We start from the raw sequence: 19,927 nt of genomic DNA, 5'->3' as shown, positions 1-19,927 counted from the left end.
GGGGTCCAGCCCTCGGCATTGTGTAGGTAGAATAGGCAAGCACTGAACCAATTGGGTCCCACCCCACCCAGATATTCTCCTTAGAAGTACAAATACATTGAGAGGAATTTTCATGAAATTGGGGGAAAATGAAGGAGTACCATACAAAATGCCCATCTAGAGTTCCTCAGACCTTAATGTTGACATGGCATTATTTACAAATAAATGACTCTCACTTCAGGATCCTGCCTTATAAAGCAAGTTAGATGAAGCACATTAAAGCAACCAACAGATGAAAATGCTAAGAAAAAAAAAACAATCTAGCCATTTTTTTAAAAAACCGTTTATGCTTCAAGACTCTGGCATGCTAGTGTATTTATGGTTTTCTTTCTTATTTGTTGTTTAAAACCTTAAGAATATGCTTTTCTGTAGAAGCCAACGCAATTTAAACAGTGTGTGTGGTTGCAGGCAACAATACTAGCACAGACCATTCTACAGAGGAAGGGGAGTGATCAGGGGAAGGTCACAAGAGATGTCAGGGATTCCCCATCCAGTGCTGCTCCAGGTAAGATCACAAACACCTGTGCTGGGGTCAGTTCTGATAATTGCAGTTGACGTCTAGAGAAGGGGTTATGAATATAATTATCGTGAAGCAGCAATAGGGTAATCACAACCCAATTAAGCCCACTGACTAGATTATCTTGTTTTCCCCCTAATAATCACATAACATTTAACACATGCTAATTTCTGGACCTATAGGTGATGCTTGTTCATTCGTAACTAACAAGCTGAGTCACCAGTCAGAAAGGGAGTGCACCAGGACACAGGGCACACCGAGTCAAGCACAGGGTAGAGACGGATGTCATGGCCAGCCAACATCTGTTCTTCAGCACCTCTTACAACCTAGTCCCACCCAACTACGAATTGGCAGCATGGGGCGAAGGGACTGTGCGAACTTTCAAGTGGCTGGAAAGATAGAACTCTCGTTTTCTTGAAAGCGCTCTGGTTCATGTAATCTACACAGTGTGCTTTTTAATTTTTATTGATACAGTTGATTCTGTCTTTGAAAATGTAATTTTTTTCTTTTTCTTTTCTTTTTTTTTTTTTTTTTGTAAAATGATGGCTGATTCCTCTGCCAGGCCTGCATACATAAATCCTACCCTTTTAGCCCCCTACACATGTCCCAAGGCCTACTCTCTCTCCTGCAGTACCTCTCATGTTGAGCATGCTCCCAAATTGAACATCGTATGCCCAATTGCCACGGTCCCGGAGATACATTGACCCAATTCAGTTTGCTCTCTTCAAAGCAGTTCCCGAAGGCATTCTGGGTGGGCTCCTCTCCAAGGAATTAAGAAGACCAAAGAAATGAGTTGACTGAAGACTGGTCTCTGAGATAGGCTGAAGTGAGGGACAGTTTGTGTGAGTCCCAATTCCTCTGAATTGGGAATTCTGCCCGAAGAATCATGGGCTTTGATATAACTTACTCTCTTCAATGAATACCTCCTACACTCCAAAGTCCTTTTTTTTTTTTCTTTTTTCTTTTCTTCTTTGAAGACAAGGTCTCTCTACATAGCCCTGGCTGTCCTGAAACTGACTATGTAGACCAGGCTGGCCTACCAGCCCCTGACACTGCCTCTCAATCTTCTCTATCCAAGCAAACAGTAAATTTGAGGGTTGAGAATGTAGCTTAGTGGTAAATTTCTTCTCTACCATATGCAAGACTCAACACAGCCTAAATAAATAAATAAATAAATAAATAAATAAATAAATAAATAATGAGAAGGGGGAGGGAGGGAGGGAGAGAGGGAGGGAGGGAGGGAGGGCGGGAGGCAGGCAGGCAGGCAGGCAGGCAGGCAGGCAGGCAGGCAGGCAGGCAGGCAGGCAGGCAGGAAGGAAGGAAGGAAGGAAGGAAGGAAGGAAGGAAGGAAGGAAGGAAGGAAACAATAGTTTGGGTAAGTCTGACAGGTAATTATCCTAATGAGGTGAAAAGAAATGACCTTTGCTTGTGCACTTTGGAGACAGGGTATACGTTTACCCTTCTACAGACGTTCTGACTATGTATCTGTCTAGGCACTAGAATTCAGAGGCACGTTGATTGCTGCAGTGAAGATGGAGGCTGACGAGACTATTCAGTCATCTGTGCCCAATGGCTCGTCTCACAGAATATCCCCGGTCCTGTACACCTTAAGAGCATACAGACCTCCTCTATCTCCGTGAGGACAGTCACTCTCTGAAGGACATCTGCGGCCACCTATTAACAGTGCTTCTTTATAGTACAGGGACAGTCCAAGAAGAGGCAAAGGAGACCAGAGCGTGCACTGTGTCTCGATGGTCTAAGCAGAACACATGGTAGCCACTGAGCGGAGCCCGGAGCAACAGTGCTCGCTTTCAGGAAAGTCGGCTCCGCTTTTCACCCACTGACTCTTAAATGTCTGTCTGGTGTAGCTTCTTGAAAACAGGCTTCAGCCTCTGGCCACCAAAGCCAATACAGAGCATGGAGATTTCCGAAAGGGACCACAAGAGAGAGACAGCATGTCTGTCTGCCAGTTCAGACAGGTGCTCCGTTTCAAAACTCCATCTGCAAGCTGGGCAGTGGGGGGCACACGCCTTCAATCCCAGCACTTGGGAGGCAGAAGCAGGCGGATCTCTCTGAGTTCAAGGCCAGCCTGGTCTACAAAGGGAGCTCCAGGATGGCCAACGCTACATAGAAAAAACATGTCTTGAAAAACTTTAAAAAAAAAAAAAATCTCTAATGAGTTTGATACAATTTAAAAATATGTACTCCCCCAAGTGACTCCTGCAGGGTCTCCTTTGGAACTCAGATGACAAAGAGGATGCTCTTGGTGAAACGCTTTCTCAAGTTATTGGAATGGGCTGTCTCTTTCCTCTTAACCAATACATTACAATCAATCAATTTTCCATTATGTGCAGATTGCCTTCTACAGCGCAGAACCTCCTGGCTACTGGAGGAGACAGACCGTCATGGACCTACACTATTAGCATATAGGTCAGGTCCTACCAGCGAAGAGCAAAGGCTCTAAAGAAAGGCACCTCTCTTGTGAACTCTGGCTCCCTACCTCTTAGCTCATGACCCTGGGCAAATTATCTCCCTAACCTTTGCCTCTTCCACCACTCGGACAGTCCCTGGTTCATACTAAATGTCAAACAAACATTACCTGGAACTCATACCAACTTTGAGCCCCTCCAAGGAGAGAAATACCACGCTGAAGCTTTATGTGGGACTCCTATGCTAAATCGGAGTTAGCAGAATTTTTTTTGATGGAACAATCGTATTCACTCTTGATTGTTTTCAGTCGATATTAAGACAGACAGCATCCAGCTGACAGCAGAAAGGGGAGAAGCATTTGCGACTAAACTCTGACATTCAAATGAAAACTCCCTTCATCCTTTACCCCTTCCAAGTCACTACTATTAAATACTACAGTCTTCAGAGACAATTCGTGATACAAACAGGGGAGAGAAGCGATTCTGATGGGCAAGTGTTTATGTTGAAATCTTTACATGATCTCTGCCTGCTGTCTACCTTAGTTTGTAGCCCAGGGTTCGCATTTTGCCCCAACTGAAGAACCCCTAGAGTTGAACCCCCATAAGCTGAACGGTTGCTGTTCAGTTGCTGATTTTTTTTGTTCATAACACGAAGGGCGATGTAGCCAGGAATGAGAATGGCTAAATATCTTGCACCCCAAAGACCTGGTTCTGAATTTTAAAATGCTGGCAGTAGTCTGGTCTATCAGCTTCTGCTGACCTTTGCCTCAGTCAAACGGTTTAACCCTAAACAGGACACCAGGCAGTGGTCACAGTCCACTCTTTCCCTCTCTGAAGTGAGCGGGTCTCTGTTCTGCCTTCCTTCTAGAACCCAGAGCGTAGGCTGAGGAGCGCTAGGGATAGCCTTAGAGAGGACGATCGCGTTTTCTGCCCATCAATAATGCAGCCGTTTGCTGCAGCACTGTCCTTCTCCGCATCATCATTTTCCAGGAAAATCTGCATCAAGCCTTCTTAACTAATTCCCCCAAGTTTCCATCTGTCCTTTATCAAAAAGGCTGCAATGGTAACCCAGAAGTCACACGGATCGTCTACCGTGTCCAATTCTAGTCTTTCCCAACAGGAACCAGTAAAGAGTGTCTTAGCCCTTGCTCTTCATATTTCATGTGCAATGGGTACCAAATTACAAGGCCTCTCTTCTGTCTGCTCTATTGTTTCCTTCGGAGCAATGCCTTACTTCCCAGTGGATGGACCTCTTCTGTTTTGACTTGTCAATTATTCCCCCTATCCCACTGCCTCTCCCTTCCCCATCCAAGCAGACTCTCTCTCTTTCCCGGCAAATTTTCACCATATAATTACAGCAATGCTTTAACCCTACTTTTCTGTTAGCTTCACAACCCTGTCTATTTTCTCCTTGTGCTGATGTTACTGTTTGCTTTTCTGACGGGCTAATCCCCGTATCCTTTCAAGGCCTAACTTCCCCTACCATGATAGCAGCTGGAGCCCCAATTCACAGGTGCCTTCCAAAGCTTTTCATTAGCAACAGAAATGAGATGGGTTTAGAAACCCATTTCTTAATCCGCAGGTGAGTCCTGGAACCTTTGTGCTGCGAGCATCTTTCAAGGATCCCACATTGTGGCACTGCACAGTTATTTTTCTGGGTAATAAGGTACAGTGCGATAGGCACGCTTGCGGTGTTAACAGGGAGAACGTGCCCTCCGAGGTAACCAGCTCCCACCACCCCTCCCACCCCTGCCCCTGGCATTTCCAAGCTCAAGAGAGAAGCACTCAGCAGACATGAGAAAAAAAAAAACCTGAAAAATAATGGCTTTGCCTTCTTACACCTGCATAGGGAAGAGAAGAAGGTAAAATCCGAGGGCCTTAGCCTGTGTTCTGGTCCAACTGGCCAGACGAGGGCTTAAGGAGTGAGTTTGGCCTTCCCCAGCTGGGCTCTGTGGCAGATAAGCCTCTCCACAAATCCTGGGCTTAATTACTTCTGACACAGTTGTCCTGCCTGGGCCTCCAGCTCCTTTTATGCTCTAACCAATCCGAATTCAAGGTAAGACCCTGCTGCACTCACCTTGGGTGAATGCTTGCTTCCCTCCTGAGTGATCCTAACGTATTTAGTCAGGAGCCACAGGACCTGGAGAACTGTTTCTCTGGCTTTCTTTAATGGATTCTCTTCAAAGTCTCCTCAACTGCCTAGCCAATACCTTTCCGAATTACTCAACGCTTGTCTTCAACTATTTTTTAAACAGGTAAAAACAAACAAACAAAACCTACCAATCTCTTCCCCTCTCTTGAGCAGGCTCCACCCTTTGAGTGAAGGTGGGGTAAGTGTGGATGGGTAGAGCATTAAGCATCTTACTAATAACCCAGAAGAAATAAATAATGATCTTAACAAGCAAGCATATGAAAGTATGGAAATCAGTACCAAAACACCCATGGGCTGCCAGGAAAAGAAACCTTCCCTCCAACCCTCCAAGAACTCAAGAAAAAAAAAGTGTCCAGCTAAGAATTAAGAAAGAATGCTTTGAAGAACCGAAGCAAGCTGCTCTACAGAAGGGAGGTGATGGTACCAGCGATCACTCTACCCACCCAAAGGCTCCAATAATCAATTGGTGTTGGAGCCACACATCCGAAGACTTCACAAATCTTATGGATGCTCTGAATGCTGAGAACCACAGTCCTTAGCAAAAGATCAACTTGACGACAGCATGTCCACGCAGGAACTGTAAACCCAAGTCACTTCTGATAGCCTTCTCCTTTATCAGTTGTATGGCTCAGTGGATAGAAAACTCAGAAGAGCTTTCTAGTAAGCTGCAGATTCCATCCAGAGTCATAAAAAAAAAAATCCATGTCCCTGGATTTGGAAAGTTCTCCTGGGTCCTATAAATCAAGGAGACAGTTCATCTCTGATCACCTTGGTTCCATTGCTCCCCTACCACCCCCCACCCCCGCCACCCTAGACTTTTTCTTCTTCCTTCAGCCCTGGCATGCAAACCATGCTGTTTTAACTTCTTTCCTGTTCTCCCTGTTCTTCTGGAACATTTTATTTTCAACAGTCAACTCATTTGGAGGAGTGCCACACTGAGGTTCAACTGCTTACAACATTAACTATGTTTCTGCCAGAAGTCCCGCATCCAGCGTACCTTCTCCAGGCTGCCTTGTAGATTAAGAATTTATTCACTTGTTAGGAAGATGCTTTAGAAAGTGTAGAAACTTCTAAACATCACTCTTCTTTCTTACAAAATTGCTCGCGCTTGTCCAAGAGGAGACAGACATGGAAACCCATCTCACCCTTTCCAAAGTAATCGCCTCAGTCTTTTGAATGATGACTGTCTGTTTAGTGGGGAAGCAGAAAGCCATTGATCTTCAAGAGAGAATTAGGATTCAAAAAGATACATAGAAGGCCCATGGGGTTTTTTGTTTATTTGTTTATTTGGTTGCTTGGTTTTGGCTTTTTTTTTTTTTTGAATAAGTAGTGAATACTAGAAAATCACCAGTTAAGACTAGATTTCACCTTTTGACCATTTATCAATATTACAAAACGACATGTCTAACAGCAGCCAGTTTGAATTTGCACCATGTTGCAAGACAGATCCTCAGAGTCCAATTGTGGACTCTTTTGAAAGTTGCAATAGAACCAGAGAAATTTCCAAAGAAGGGCATTTGAAAAGTACTTCTAATCTCTGGATGGTAGAACAAGAGAGGAAAACAGAAAACTTAAAAAAAAAAAATACAAATACAGCTACCACCCAGTAGCTGAAGGGTTCACTCACAAAATCAGTCTCTGCATCCATGAAAGAAATAGAGAACCTCAGCCCTGAGTCCCCACGTGTTAAATCCAACTGCAAACAGCAACAACAAAATCCAGGGACCTGTCCTACAAGGGCAGGACAGCAGGGCTTCTCGGCGAGTTCCCGCCCTGCAGAGGACAGCTGTTGAAGGACTACAGCTCTCAGACACTGCTGAGGTAGTAGAAAGGGCATCAGGCTGCAGCCATCCAACCCGACCTGTGTTCTAGGTCTGGCCTCGTTACAGCTGAACTTTCTGACCCTGTGCAACAAGTCACTTCATGTCTGTGTGCCAGTTTCCTCTTGGGTAAAATGAAGGCGATGAAGGATATTTGAAATATATTATCTCTTTAAGGTATATATATAAAGTACCTAGCTTTAAACTGGAAGTTGTGTCTAGTGAATATTAACTCCTTAGTATTCTTCACTTATAAACATGTCAATTTTTAGTGTTTTGGATGCTAGTCTCTGCTTGGGTTTGTCTATCACCCTCAAACCCTCAGTTTATGCTCCCTATTCCACAAAATGCTTCTTTTCCTTTCTTATTATTTTAAGCAACCTTCCCCAAACTAAGACTTGTGCTATTAAAAGAGCTTAGAACTTCCCATTTCCTCGCTAGGGCTAAAATTAAACTGTCCATTCCTTAGGGCCCCACATAACATCTGCCAGATGTCTTGGCATATCACACAAGAAGAGGAATTTTCTTTTAGCATTATCTAGTCTCTTCTCTGTTTTCTCATAATCAATTAATAGGTCACCAGCACCCAGATAATGTTTCTCTCAAAGCCATCAACTTCAGAAACTCAGGACTCCCGCATGCTGCTCTCACACATGCGTACACGTATCACCTGACAAAGGTCTTTCCTACTGAATTGTGTCCATACACCAGGAAACTATTCCCTCCCCCTCTTTCTGTTTCTCCCCCAGCCACAAAAGTCCTGGAGATAGAGCTTAGGATCTCACTCAACCACTGAGCTACAGCCCCACCTTCTTTTGAATTTCTGGAGTTTCCATATAGTTTCAGACATGCAGTCACAGTCACACACAATCTGCGGTTGGGATTCGTTGTTTCTGTGTTTCTTAATCTCTGACTGTGGCATGACAAAATAGCACTCCGGTGCTCCAGTACCTTGGCTGGCAACTTAAAAGACTCAACCCAGACCCATCAATTCTCTATTGGGGAACTGGATGAGTTATAAATCTGAAAGACACACATACCAGAAAGAAGATAAAGGTTACCTTAACTAAAGCTCTCAACATGAGGAATAATTAAAGGAAGACTAGGCCCTATTAAACTCCATCACTTAAAACAAGACTCATTCTGATGGCAACGTTATCCTTCCTTCTTTCAAGAAACTGACCACAAGTACTCTAAAACCCATTAGGAAAGTTGGAATTCCCACCTTCTACAGTCTTCCAGAAGACACATTAAGAAAAATGGACCTAAAAGTTGTTTTCAAGACAGGGTAGGGATGGCGGTAAGGAGGGTCTTCAGGCCAATAGGTTGTGTATGAAATCAGTGAGAGCAATATTAGTGGATAAGAAGAATCAACAACTATCTCTTGTATATCAGGAATAATTGTGGACTTGATGTCTCAAATCAAAAAACATCTCTAAGCTTTGACAGCAAAAAAGAATGTTCAAACTGATTTTATTTATTTTTTTATCTTTTTCACACTGCTCAATTCAAAGTATTTGTCTTAATTCAAGTGTGTAGGTCTAATGCCTTTCAAAATGCCATTGGACCTCCCATATTGATTAAGTACAAAGCCCATGGAAGTGTCTTTTAGATTATCAAGTTAGAATACATTTTCAAACTCCAACACATCTTTCAGGTACCACATTGTCCCCACTTCCGGATGCCTTCAACTCTAACCCTACCTGAGAAGACAGCAAATCCAAGTGGAAAGCACAGTGAGTCAAGCTGTTCTAGTGACTGGCAGCTTTTCATCTCCCCAACTCCCCCAGCCAACCCACTAAAACAAAGTCACAACTCTCCCCACTATTAACAACCATAAAAAAGATAGCACGAAAGTTCCTTTCAAGATCAACATATTTATGTTTACATAAACACACAGTTAATTAGATGCAAAATTATCTGATAATTACTTGCCCAGAGAGCTATCTACTGCATTTAAACTTCCAAGCTGAACATGTAGCATCTCTATGCGCATTACCAAACTTAAATATAACACGACAACTTAAAGACCAAAGTGATTCAGTCAAAAGATAGCATTCTAACATGGGGGAAAAAAATGAAAGGTCTGATTCCAGGCAAGAACTGTTTTTCTAAACGCTCCTGCAGAATTCTAGGTCTTTATTAAAGGGGCAAAGATCTGAACATCCTATTTTTAAATGAGCATCCACATCCACTGAAAACCATATATCTTCATCTGTACAAACAGGGTTTTACTTCATTGACCATGGACAATTATCAGCTAAAGAGCCATGTATTTCCCTGTCTCCTTTCACACCCCGCAGAAGAACAATAACCCTCAATTAATGACACAACAGTTTGGTTTGAAAAATGTGATGTTGTCACATACAGCAGTGTGCATTTACTGAATGACATTGCTACCAGCTACTCAACAGAACATAATTACATCTGGAATCGAAAACCACTTCAATATGCACACACAAAAAATGGAGACAGAAGGAACTTTGCGTACAAAAATCTGACACAGAATGGGAAGGCAAGGAAAAGGCTGGTGTGAGTGTCTCACCAATGTCTTCCTTATTGCTGTTGAAGCTGCCACCTTTCTGCATTTCTCCTTAGTTGAAAGCAAGGTCCAATTAGCCCCCTTAGAATCTGTTAATTGGTTCTGAATCTCCTCCAAGTTTGCATTGCACTGTGAAGCCTTCCTCACCTATCTCAATAGTCCATCTAAAAATCTCCCAACATCTTCCCTCATCCTCAAGATGGCTACCTTAGCTAATGGAAAAGCAACATCTTCATGGTTGGCTTTTATAAATCCCTGAAGCTTTTCAGAATTCGGTTCCTTAGTTGGGTCAATTACATACGATCTCTAGAACTAATCAGTGAAGGGCTCCACATCATTGTGTGTGTGTGTGTGTGTGCTGAGGTAGGACTGGCTCCTGTTTTCAGTCCATCCTCACAAAATGTCTTCCTACAAGATTAATAAATTCCTCCAATTAAAAAGGTTAAGATACCTGGACATAAGGTTTTCTCAGCTGACATCATTTGTTTCCATAGTGACATTGTTAAGAAGACAGAGTGATATTTCTGAAGACTTACAGTCCTGGAGAACACAGAGGGGGAAACAGCAGAAGGAAAGGGAAGGGGGGAAACAAAGGAACTAGGAAGGCCTGACACACAAATGGAGCAGCCTGAAGAGACAGGTAGAACCCGAAGAAACTGCCAGTCTGAAAGGGTTCCTCTGAGATCTGGAAGGAACACAGACTATTCTTTCAGGCAAAAAATACCCCAAGCCAGACAATAAAGTCTTGCAATGCATCAGAATGATAACCAAGCCCCAGAACTCAAAAGAGAAAAGGAAAAGAAAAGAGAGAAAGAAAGAAATTCCCAGGGCCATCAACCACCCTCTTACTGAGGGAATAACATTTCCTGGAGACATTCAGGGGACTTGGAGCTGCTGAAAGTTGGGAGAAGATCTCAGTGGAAATGTTTTAGGTTTTGCCTTGCCTTTCCTGAGGGAGATCAAAAACCCTTCAGGTCCACTCCAAAGGAGAAAAATTCCAAAAGTTTACTTTAAAATGGAAACAAACATCTCAGTAACTTGTGAAAGCGCTCTTTGGGTAGAAGAAAAATCCGAGGAACCCTTAAAAGCCCTCATTTCCTTGCTTAATGAATAGATAGTGAGGAGCCACCACAAGGTCTCCCTCTGGAGAGGGAGAAGGAGTAGGCAGGCATGCCTCTTCTTCCAGCCCTCACCAACAGAGCTTCAAAATGGAGACATCCATAATTTTATAAACACTTCTAACCCCAGCTTTGTCTCCTGGAAGCCCGCTCTCCTCCATTTTCTGATGGAGTTACAGCATGACAAGGCTTAAGGCTTACCTGACTCAGTTCCCAGCTCTCAACCCAACTAGTCATTTCCTCCCCAAACCTGCAAGCAACCTCCAGAAACAAAACCAAACCAAGCCAAACAGCCAACACAGACAGTCACAACCCCCGGGAGCCCTGGAGAAAGCCCCAACTGGTTGGTCTTTTCCCATCCCGGGCGCGTGCTTAAAAATGAAACTTTTTTTCTTTTCTTTTTTTTTCTCTCTCTCTTTTAAGGTTAGGGAGGAATATAAAAGGAACTCCAGGCAACCTCCTCCCCTCCCTCTCTGTAGGTTAGGAGCCACAATGAAAAGAAAACCAGGGTTCCTTCAGGAATGGTGAACAGCCTGGAGAATGAACGTGAGAAGGAGCTTTGTGTTTTGGAGTCTGGACTGGAACCAAAGCAGACAGCTTGCAAATGGAGGACAGGGAGATAAAGAAAGGGAAAGAGAGGGGCTGCTCCAATGGGGGGCGGCTGCGGCTCCCCCCCCCCGTGCCTGGAGGGAGGGCAGACTCCTGGGAACCGCACCGGGAGTGAGACGCCCCCCCTCCAGGCCCCTGCCTTCCTTTCTCCCAGCCTCAGAGGAGAGCCAAGCGTGTGTAATGGCTTCTCCTCTTCAGAAACCGTTGTCCTCCTCCAACCAGACGCTTCTGAACCTTCAGCCTGGAGACAGCTCCTCAGCTGTCCCTCAACCTGCGCCCCCACCCGGCCCGCAGCCCCCCGCTCGTCGCCTCTCTCCTCCCCAGCAGCGGCGGCGGCAGCCACCCCCTCGACACATCCCGACCCCGCATCCCAACTTCGGAGAGAGAGGAGAGAGGAGAGAGAGAGGAGAGCCAAATACCTGAGGAAGAGGGGGGTGCCAATCCGCACGGCTTTGCCATCGGGCGGGGGACAGTCAGACAGAGGAGGGGAAAGGAAGCAGAGGGACAGAGAAAGAAAGAGGTCAACCCGCTCAGGTCGGGGCCGCTCGCTCCGAGCGCTCCCTCCTCTGACCCCTCGCTCGCTCCCTCTGGCTCGGGCTAAGGTCTCTCCTGGCCTTCAGCCCTCCGCCCCCCTTCTCTGTCCCTACTCCTGTCCCCCACACTCGGAGCATCCGTCCTAAGCCTCCAGCTCTCGCCTCTCACTCATCTCATTTTTTTCCTCTCTCTCTTCCTCTCTTCTCTTCACAGAACTACACGAAATTAATTAAGCCACAGGACTCCCCCCCCCCCCCCCAGCAGAAGGCAGAAGGAGCAGCCAGCAGGAAAAGCACAGCCACCTCCACAGCTACCACCACCTTCTCTTCTTCCTCCTCCTCTTCCTCCCTAGCTTCTTCTCCTCCTCTTCCTCCTCCCCCTGCTGCTCTCCCTCCTCCTCCCCCTCCTCCTCCTTCTCCTCCTCCTCGGTCTTTCCTCTCTTTAGCTTCTTCTCTCTCCTCATAGCCAGTCCATGCAGGGGACTTCCTCTCCTCCCCGTGCCGCCAGCCCTCCTTGGCCGAATGAATGAGCGCGTTTGTGCCTCCACCGCCCCGCGCTCTCCTCCCCGGAGCACTCAGACCACCCCGGAGGTGGTGGTTAATTGCAGTAACTTACAGAAGAAGCGTCCCGGCGCCGGGAGGTGCTTCGGGTTCTCCAGCCCCACCGCCTCCTTATCCTCTTTCTCTTTCTCCTCTTCCTGCTCGGGTTATTGTTGTGGAAGTTGTTTGGGAGTCTCATGTGCTTCTGCCGGGTCTCAGCAATGGAGGATCGCCATCTTCCCTGCCTTCCTCGGCTCCTCAGACTCGCTGCAGCTGCAGATGACCTGAGATATCCGTCTCTCTCCCCTCTCCCTCCCTCCCTCCTCTCTCTCTCTCTCTCTCTCTCTCTCTCTCTCTCTCTCTCTCTCTCTCTCTCTCTCTCTCTCTCTCTCTCCTCTTCTCTCTCCTCTCCTCCCTCTCCCTCGCGCGCGCTCTCTCTCTCCCTCCCTCGGTGTCTCTCTCTGAATAATGAGCAACCAGAGGGAGAGAGAAAGCAAGACAGAAAGAGAGAAGACAATCTTCTCCTGCCACACAAAACGCCGGAGCACCAGGGGGTGCGCGAAGCCTTTCTAATAACAACAACGTGCAGGAGAGAGGAAGGAAAAGAAAGAAAGAAATGAGAAAAGGGCTGGGGGAAAATAGGAAGAATTATCCAAGAGCTGGAGAAGCGCAGGAGAAGCTGGAGGAGATGCTGAAGCTGCGGCTGCTGCCTGCCCCCCTCCCGCGCTGAACCCCAGAAGGAGGCAAGGTGGTTGCAAAGTTAAGGCTGGGACATTGTCTTTGTCACTCTGAACAACACAGAGCCAGGCCAGGCCAGTGAGATGCAAGAGGAGGAGGTGGCGGTGGTGGAGGAGGAGGAGGTGGTGGTGGAGGAGGAGGAGGAAGAGGAGGAGGAGGAGAAGGAGGCAAAGGAGGAGGAGAAGAGGAAGAGAGATGAGATGAATAAAGACCTGCGGAAAAGGCGGCGCGAGGAGGGCGACCGCCGGCCCCAGGCGTGCGCGCTCGCGTCCCAGAGGCGCCCGACCTCCCTGGCCAGAGGAGCAAGCCCCCACTGAAGACCCTGTTCGGCTCGCACCATCAGCCCTGCCCCAGGCACCCAGCCCCGGTTCCAGAGGGTCTCTCAAATGTATCCATCTAGAGGCCAATCTTTGCAAGGAACAGAGATGAAGAACTGAAGGTTGCAAGTCTAAACCCAGATCAACCACGTGGGGCTTTTTAATTCCTCTCCAGCTTGCAGTGTATCTCCAGTGAAGGGCTCAAGTTGTCCATTACTGGCACGTAATTTTTTTTAAGTCTTCACTCTCTAAATAAAGGCTCATTGTGCGTTTTATGTCTCTTCTGATATGGAAAGGAGAAGGAACCCATCATTCTGATCTAGAAGCCACCACTTTCTTTCCGAACTTGTGAAATGTTTTGACGGCGCACCAGAAAGGGGGGGTGTCTTACTTAAATAACTTTCCACCCTCGCACCCCGCGTTGTTTGCACTTTCCGGCTGATCACCTTAAAGGCTTGGAAAGTAACAATCATCGCTCCTAATGATAAGGTGTCATGGTGTTGAAGATAAGAGAGCCGAGCTCCTGCATCACACCTTGAATTTTATTTAGTGTAATACCCCCCCCCCCCATCGTTCTGAACTATCTCTTTCTCAAAGAAGCGGATTTCCACCTCCTCTCTTACCAGGTCAAAGATTTCCTAAGGCTTTAATTTGACTTAAGACGGGTGATGGGGAGGGAGGGGGGTACAGTACAAAAAAAAAAATCAATGCAGCAAGTCAGGAGCAATTGAAGTTCAAGGGCATGGGCTGGTGGTACCATTTCTATTTCTCGGATCCTCTAGTTGGACATCAACAGCCCCAGGAGAGAAAAGCGGCGCGCGGGGCAGAGACCTTAATTAAAGTTTCTTTTGTCCGTCCCTGAATTAGGGGTTGTTGCTGGATTCCTTCGCATTGAGGAGCGCGCATCCGGTGAAGGCGCGGTGTAGAGGATCCTGGGCGAGACTGTCCTCTTTAATACTCGCCCCCTCCCCCCTCCCCCCGCAGTCGGGGCAGCTAGACCGGTAAACCCATACAATAAAAGCAAAGGAGACGCGCAAACGGAGTTGGTTCCTATCGGATAGCGGCGTTTCCTAAGCACATCTAAAATCCTCATTTCCCAAGATTTTCCCGATTGTGTATTCCAGGGCAGAATGTCTCACCCTGACGCACGCTCTAACCCCCTTCCAGTCAACACTTCCTGCCCTTTTCTCCTCCCACTCACATTGAAAAGCTCGGGAGCCCTAAAAGGGTGTTGATGGCTGGGGGTGATAAATAAATAAATAAATGACACTACGCGTGCGGGGGCGAAGAAAGGAGGGGGAGGAAAAGGAGGGGGGTGGGTCAGGGAGAGGAAAGCAGGGAGAAAGGACTCTGGCGAAAGGGAGCCGGGAGTCAAAGAAAGCAGAGGAAGAAAGGGTAGGAAAATCTCTGAGGCTGCTCCGCAGCAAAATCCTCCTGGCTTTGTGCAAAGGGAGAAGACTCCCTTCCTTCCAGGTGCCAAAGGGACCTGAGCAAGTCAATCTGTACAGAGCTCCTCCCCACCGGGACCCCAAGGGTGTCTGAGTGCTGACCGCCGCTCCCCATCAATTCCTCGTGGCCACGAGAGGAAGCGCGCCAGGTCTGCGCCGTCCTGACTGATAATTTACCTCTTTGTCTTTAATAAAAAGCTGACTTTTTTTTTTGTCAAAAGCTCTGCACCGAGCAAAATAATAATAATAATAATAATAATAATAACGATAATAATCGCAATCGTATTTCAGATTGAAAGATCCTATCAACTGCTGGCATTCCGAGGCTACGATAAATATCTTCGACGTGAAGGTACCTAGTGGGCTGGGGCTGGCGTGGTTCGGAAGTGCGGAGATGGGGACCGTGTTCCCCCCCACACCCTCCCCCCGCCCCAAGGCGCGGGGACGCAGCAGCTGGGAGGGAGGAAGGAGCGGAGGTCAGAGGAAACCTGGGGTTTCCAGGGCTTTCGCGGTCGGGGGAATGAGCCCTGGGGAGGAGCCTTGCGCCAGCGCCAGCGCGCCCCAACACGCCTTCGACCTCATAAACCCACTTGGCAAAGGCCGGGGAAGCCGCTGGCGGAGCGGCTGCGGTGAACTCCAGAAATGAACCTGCGGCGCGACGCCACGGGCTGCCACCCTGGCCAACACTCACCTCGAGCGACCGACATTGAGAGAGCTCCTGACGCGGCCGCGGGGGGACCTTGCTCCGCCCTCCCGTCCCAGGAGAAGAGGACAAAAAAAAAAGGGGGGGGGGGGGGGAGATGGACTTGGAGATGGCCCCGCCCTTCAAACGCTCCAATCCTTGGAAACCAAACCTCCTCTCCAAGCTTCCACGTCTAGAAGGGACAAAGACTGCCAGGAGATCCAGGCGCTGATGGGGAGGTGATGGCTCCTCGCGCTTCTGGGGTGGGTGCTTTGGGGGAGTAAATATCATGGCTAAGTTTCCATCCCAAATAGGTCACCGAGGCATGATCTCTGGAGGACAAACTGAGTCTTTTGGTACAGAAGCAAGCTGACTTTTCAAAGCTCTGAAGAAAGCAAACAATTGCAAAACTCCGGCATAGCCCTGCTGTGTTGAAAGTTAAAATTTCTGTTCATGATGCCACAGTCCTTTTTGGTTTTTTTCTACTTTTAGAAGTCCCAAGTTCCCTAACTTCTCAACTAAAATAAACGAAAGACATTAAACCTTAGGAGAGTGGGGAGGTTTCCGTGTTGTTGTTGTTGTTTCCCTTCGCGGGGGAGACTTTCTCAAACGACAGAAAAAACGTTGGGTACTGAAGGTGGGACGCTGAAGGGAAGCCGTGCCTGGAAGTTTTGGTAAATACACTGGGTCCTAAAGTAACTGCAATGATGTTTTGCCATTAGCAGACAATTTAGATAAGCAGGGGAAAGTTCACACCTCCTGCTATTTCATTCCCTACAAATTTGCCCAAAGATAATGCAAGCCTGGATTATCTTCTCCACCAGGAAGTTGATGCTTGACAACTTTCTTTTCTTTTCTTTTCTTTTCTTTTCTTTTCTTTTCTTTTCTTCTTTTCTCTTCTCTTTTCCTTCCTTCCTTCCTTCCTTCCTTCCTTCCTTCCTTCCTTCCTTCCTTCCTATATCAAAGGGAAAGCTAAGATTTTTACATACAAGCAACAATGGGAAGGAAGTCTCTGACATACACACCAAGTTCCTGAAATTTATTATTTGATGCTGTACCTTATGTCATTATCCCCTGGAGTCAGATGGGATTTCAAGATTTTATTAATGGCCTACAGAATAAGAATATGTCAAAAGTCTGGACTTATCTTCTCCTACATCATGAGTGACTGGCACACAGACTCTTCATAAAGAGAAATTATGGCTCATCAAAAGAGTGACTTTATGAACATTATTAGAATAATAAATCTTGCAATTTTTGTTCAAGAAGCGGAACTCCTGTAGCCAGAGTGACCCATGCAACTAGGACTTACATATGTACTTGCCTGACACTAGGAGAGTGGGGATAGTCTGTAGACCATTTTGCTTACTAAAGCCTCGAAAAAGGAAAGCACCGAATTCTCTTGAAGAAAAATGTTTATTGAGGGAATGGGAGTTCCTATTAATCCTACAGGAGAGTCTGAAAGAAAAAGCCCAACTGGGCCACAGGTTACATTAAAAAGTTAAAGGCCAGTCTGGTCTACAAGAGCTAGTTCCAGGATAGGCTCCAAAGCTACAGAGAAACCCTGTCTCTGAAAAAAAAAAGAAAAAAGAAAGAAAGAAAGAAAGAATTTCAACAGAAATAATTGTTTGTAGAAATAATTGTCTAATCTTATCACTTGAATATTGACATTTTATAGTATGTGCATATAAATATATATGTACATATGTATCATCCTTGTTTTTCAGAATGCTAAAGTGAATAGAGAAAAAGATTCCAGTTGCTCTCCTCACTCTCTACATTCCAGCTGGAAAATTGTTCAAGCTGATTTTAGCAAAACAGAGAGCATATGAATAAAGACCATGACTTTTCAAACGTCATGATTACTCCATCCTCAAACAGTAACCATTTGTTGCTCAGTCCTTAACTCGCTGGCCCTTCCATCTATGTCAAACTTCTATGAGCTGAGTTGATTCCCAATAAACTATTTTTAATACCTAAGATCTTTACTCTTGTTGTTTTGAAGACATGCTGAATCTTCAAAACGGTGTTCTGAAAGCAAAATGAATAACTACAAATCTTCTAAATATTGAGACAATGAAGTAGCCAGCACACCTTTTGTTATAATAGAAAAGGGTATATTTTCATAACCCAGATTCAAAACATGTACCTGGTTAACTGATGTCCATATCTAGGGACTTAAAGAAGACAAACATATGTGATCCCTTAGTTTGAATAGATCTCAGTGGAAGAGGAATTGTAATAACTTATATTAAACTTACTCTCAATGAATCTTTGTATATATACCTTTAGATACCCAAGAATATGTTTCAATAGTAATATTCTCAAATGCATAAGGAATTCTTTCTCACATAGGTAGAAGTTAAATTTATATTTCCATCAAACTTGTTACTATAATATGAAACACCTGCACTATCATTCAACCATTGAATATTTGTTTAGTGTCTGCAATGCATCATAATGGAAACTGAACACTAGGATACAAAGATAAATGAGAGAAGATGAGTCAAAATGTTGATACATGATGTACTTCCTGAACTGACTGCAGAATTACATTTTGTGGTCATAGGAATCTTAATCTTTCTTCTTTTTTAACATACACAAAAGCAGGATAGAAATTTGGCCAATGAGGAGGATCTGCTTGGTTTAAAATTTTCTATTCCTGCAACAAAGTCATTTGGGAATAATATTTTTGTTAAAATAATTTTCTTGGAGTTCATTTTAAAGACTATAGAATCAACAACATGAAATTCTTACTTAGATCTTTCTGAAAAGAAAGCAGTTGGGAGGTGCAGCTCTGTGGGGGAGCCAGTGCCTAGCATGTAGGAGGTACGGGGTTTAATCTCCAACACTGGAAACAAAAATAAAAAAAAGGAAAGAGGGGGATTTAATATCAGTGACCCTTAGGTTAACCAAAATTCTGAAAAAAGAATCAACTGAAGAAAATGCCCGTTTGTAGAGGCTCGCGTTCCCACAGAAAGACCAGCATGTCCACAGTTCCACCATTTGGACTCAAACTGAAGTCTAGAGAGAGGAAGTAACTTGGTTAGAACATAGAGTTAACTGGTCAGGGACACCCAGACTTAGAATCTCTGCGGCCGTGTTTAAAATGGTTCTCATACTACCTCCAAGATTTTTAATTTTTTTTTTGACATATTTTCATGCTACTTAAAAAATAATTTAAGGGGCTGGAGAAACAGTTCAGGGGTTAGGAACATGGGTTGCTTTTCCACAGGACCCAGGTTCAAGTCCCAGCACCCACATGACAGCTCCCACTGTCTGTAACTCCAGTTCTGAGAGATCTGATACCGTCACACCAGTGCACACATAATAAAGTTAAATAATTATAAAAAATATAATCAATATTTCAAACATTAAAATTCATGTGCTAGGGGCTGTGGATCAATGTTAAAGTACAAAGTAAAGGGGATTCATTATAAGCAACAATACCTATAAGATTCCAGGTCTCATCTACTGCGTGTGTACACCACTTTCATTGCAGCCTGGAATAGTTACATATCTCGATATGTTGAAAATATTTTGTTTTTTTGGGTCATTTCATAAATTCAAAAATAGTTTAAGAAAAAAGGTTATGGGATCTGATAGTACCTATTGTACAAGCAAATTATATTCGTGGTAGGAATTTTAAAATACCACGTTTTTTTCATTTGTTTGTTTTGTTTTGGACAAGGTCTCACTATAAAGCCCAAGCTAGCATCAAACCTGCAACTAAGCTGGCCTAGAGCTGGTGATTCCCCGCCTCTCCTTTCAAGTGTGCTGTGCTTACAGATGGAGACCACCACACCCAGCCAATTCATGAGTTAACAGTATACACTTAAAGCCTCAAAATGCTCACACCTTTGTTTCTCTAGTCCCTCTTCTTAGATTCTACCCTGAGTAAAGTGCCAGAAAATATTTACGTAAGAAATGACAAAGAGGGCCAGGCAGTGGTGGCACACACCTTTAAGCCCAGTACTTTGGAGGCAGAGGCAGACAGATCTCTGTGAGGTTGAGGCCAGCCTGGTCTACAGAGTGAGTTCTAGGACAGACTAGGCTACACAGAGAAACCCTGTCTTAAAAACAAGAAAGAGAGAGAGAGAGAGAGAGAGAGAGAGGGAGAGAGAGAGAGAGAGAGAGAGAGAGAGAGAGGGAGGGAGGGAGGAAGAAGGAAGAAAGGAAGAAAGAAGGGAAGAAACAAAGAAAAAAGAAAGAAGGAAAGGATGGAAGGAAGGAAAAGGTAAAGAAAGTAACTGAGAATAAGTGATTAAGGGTGGGTGTGGGGGCTGGAGAGATGGCTGAAAAAAAAATAACAGTGAAGAACATTGTTGTGGCTCACCGAGTTTGGTTCCCAGCATCCATGCCAGTACCTAGATGGCTCACAACTGCCTCTAACTACGGCTCCACAGTATCCATCTTCCTCTTTTGCCTTTCTCTGGCAAACTG

This window comes from Arvicola amphibius, chromosome 11, assembly GCF_903992535.2.
Source record: "Arvicola amphibius chromosome 11, mArvAmp1.2, whole genome shotgun sequence".
In the NCBI taxonomy this organism is placed as follows: domain Eukaryota; kingdom Metazoa; phylum Chordata; class Mammalia; order Rodentia; family Cricetidae; genus Arvicola; species Arvicola amphibius.
The sequence above is the reverse complement of the archived record's forward strand: the minus strand, read 5'-3'. Positions refer to the sequence as shown.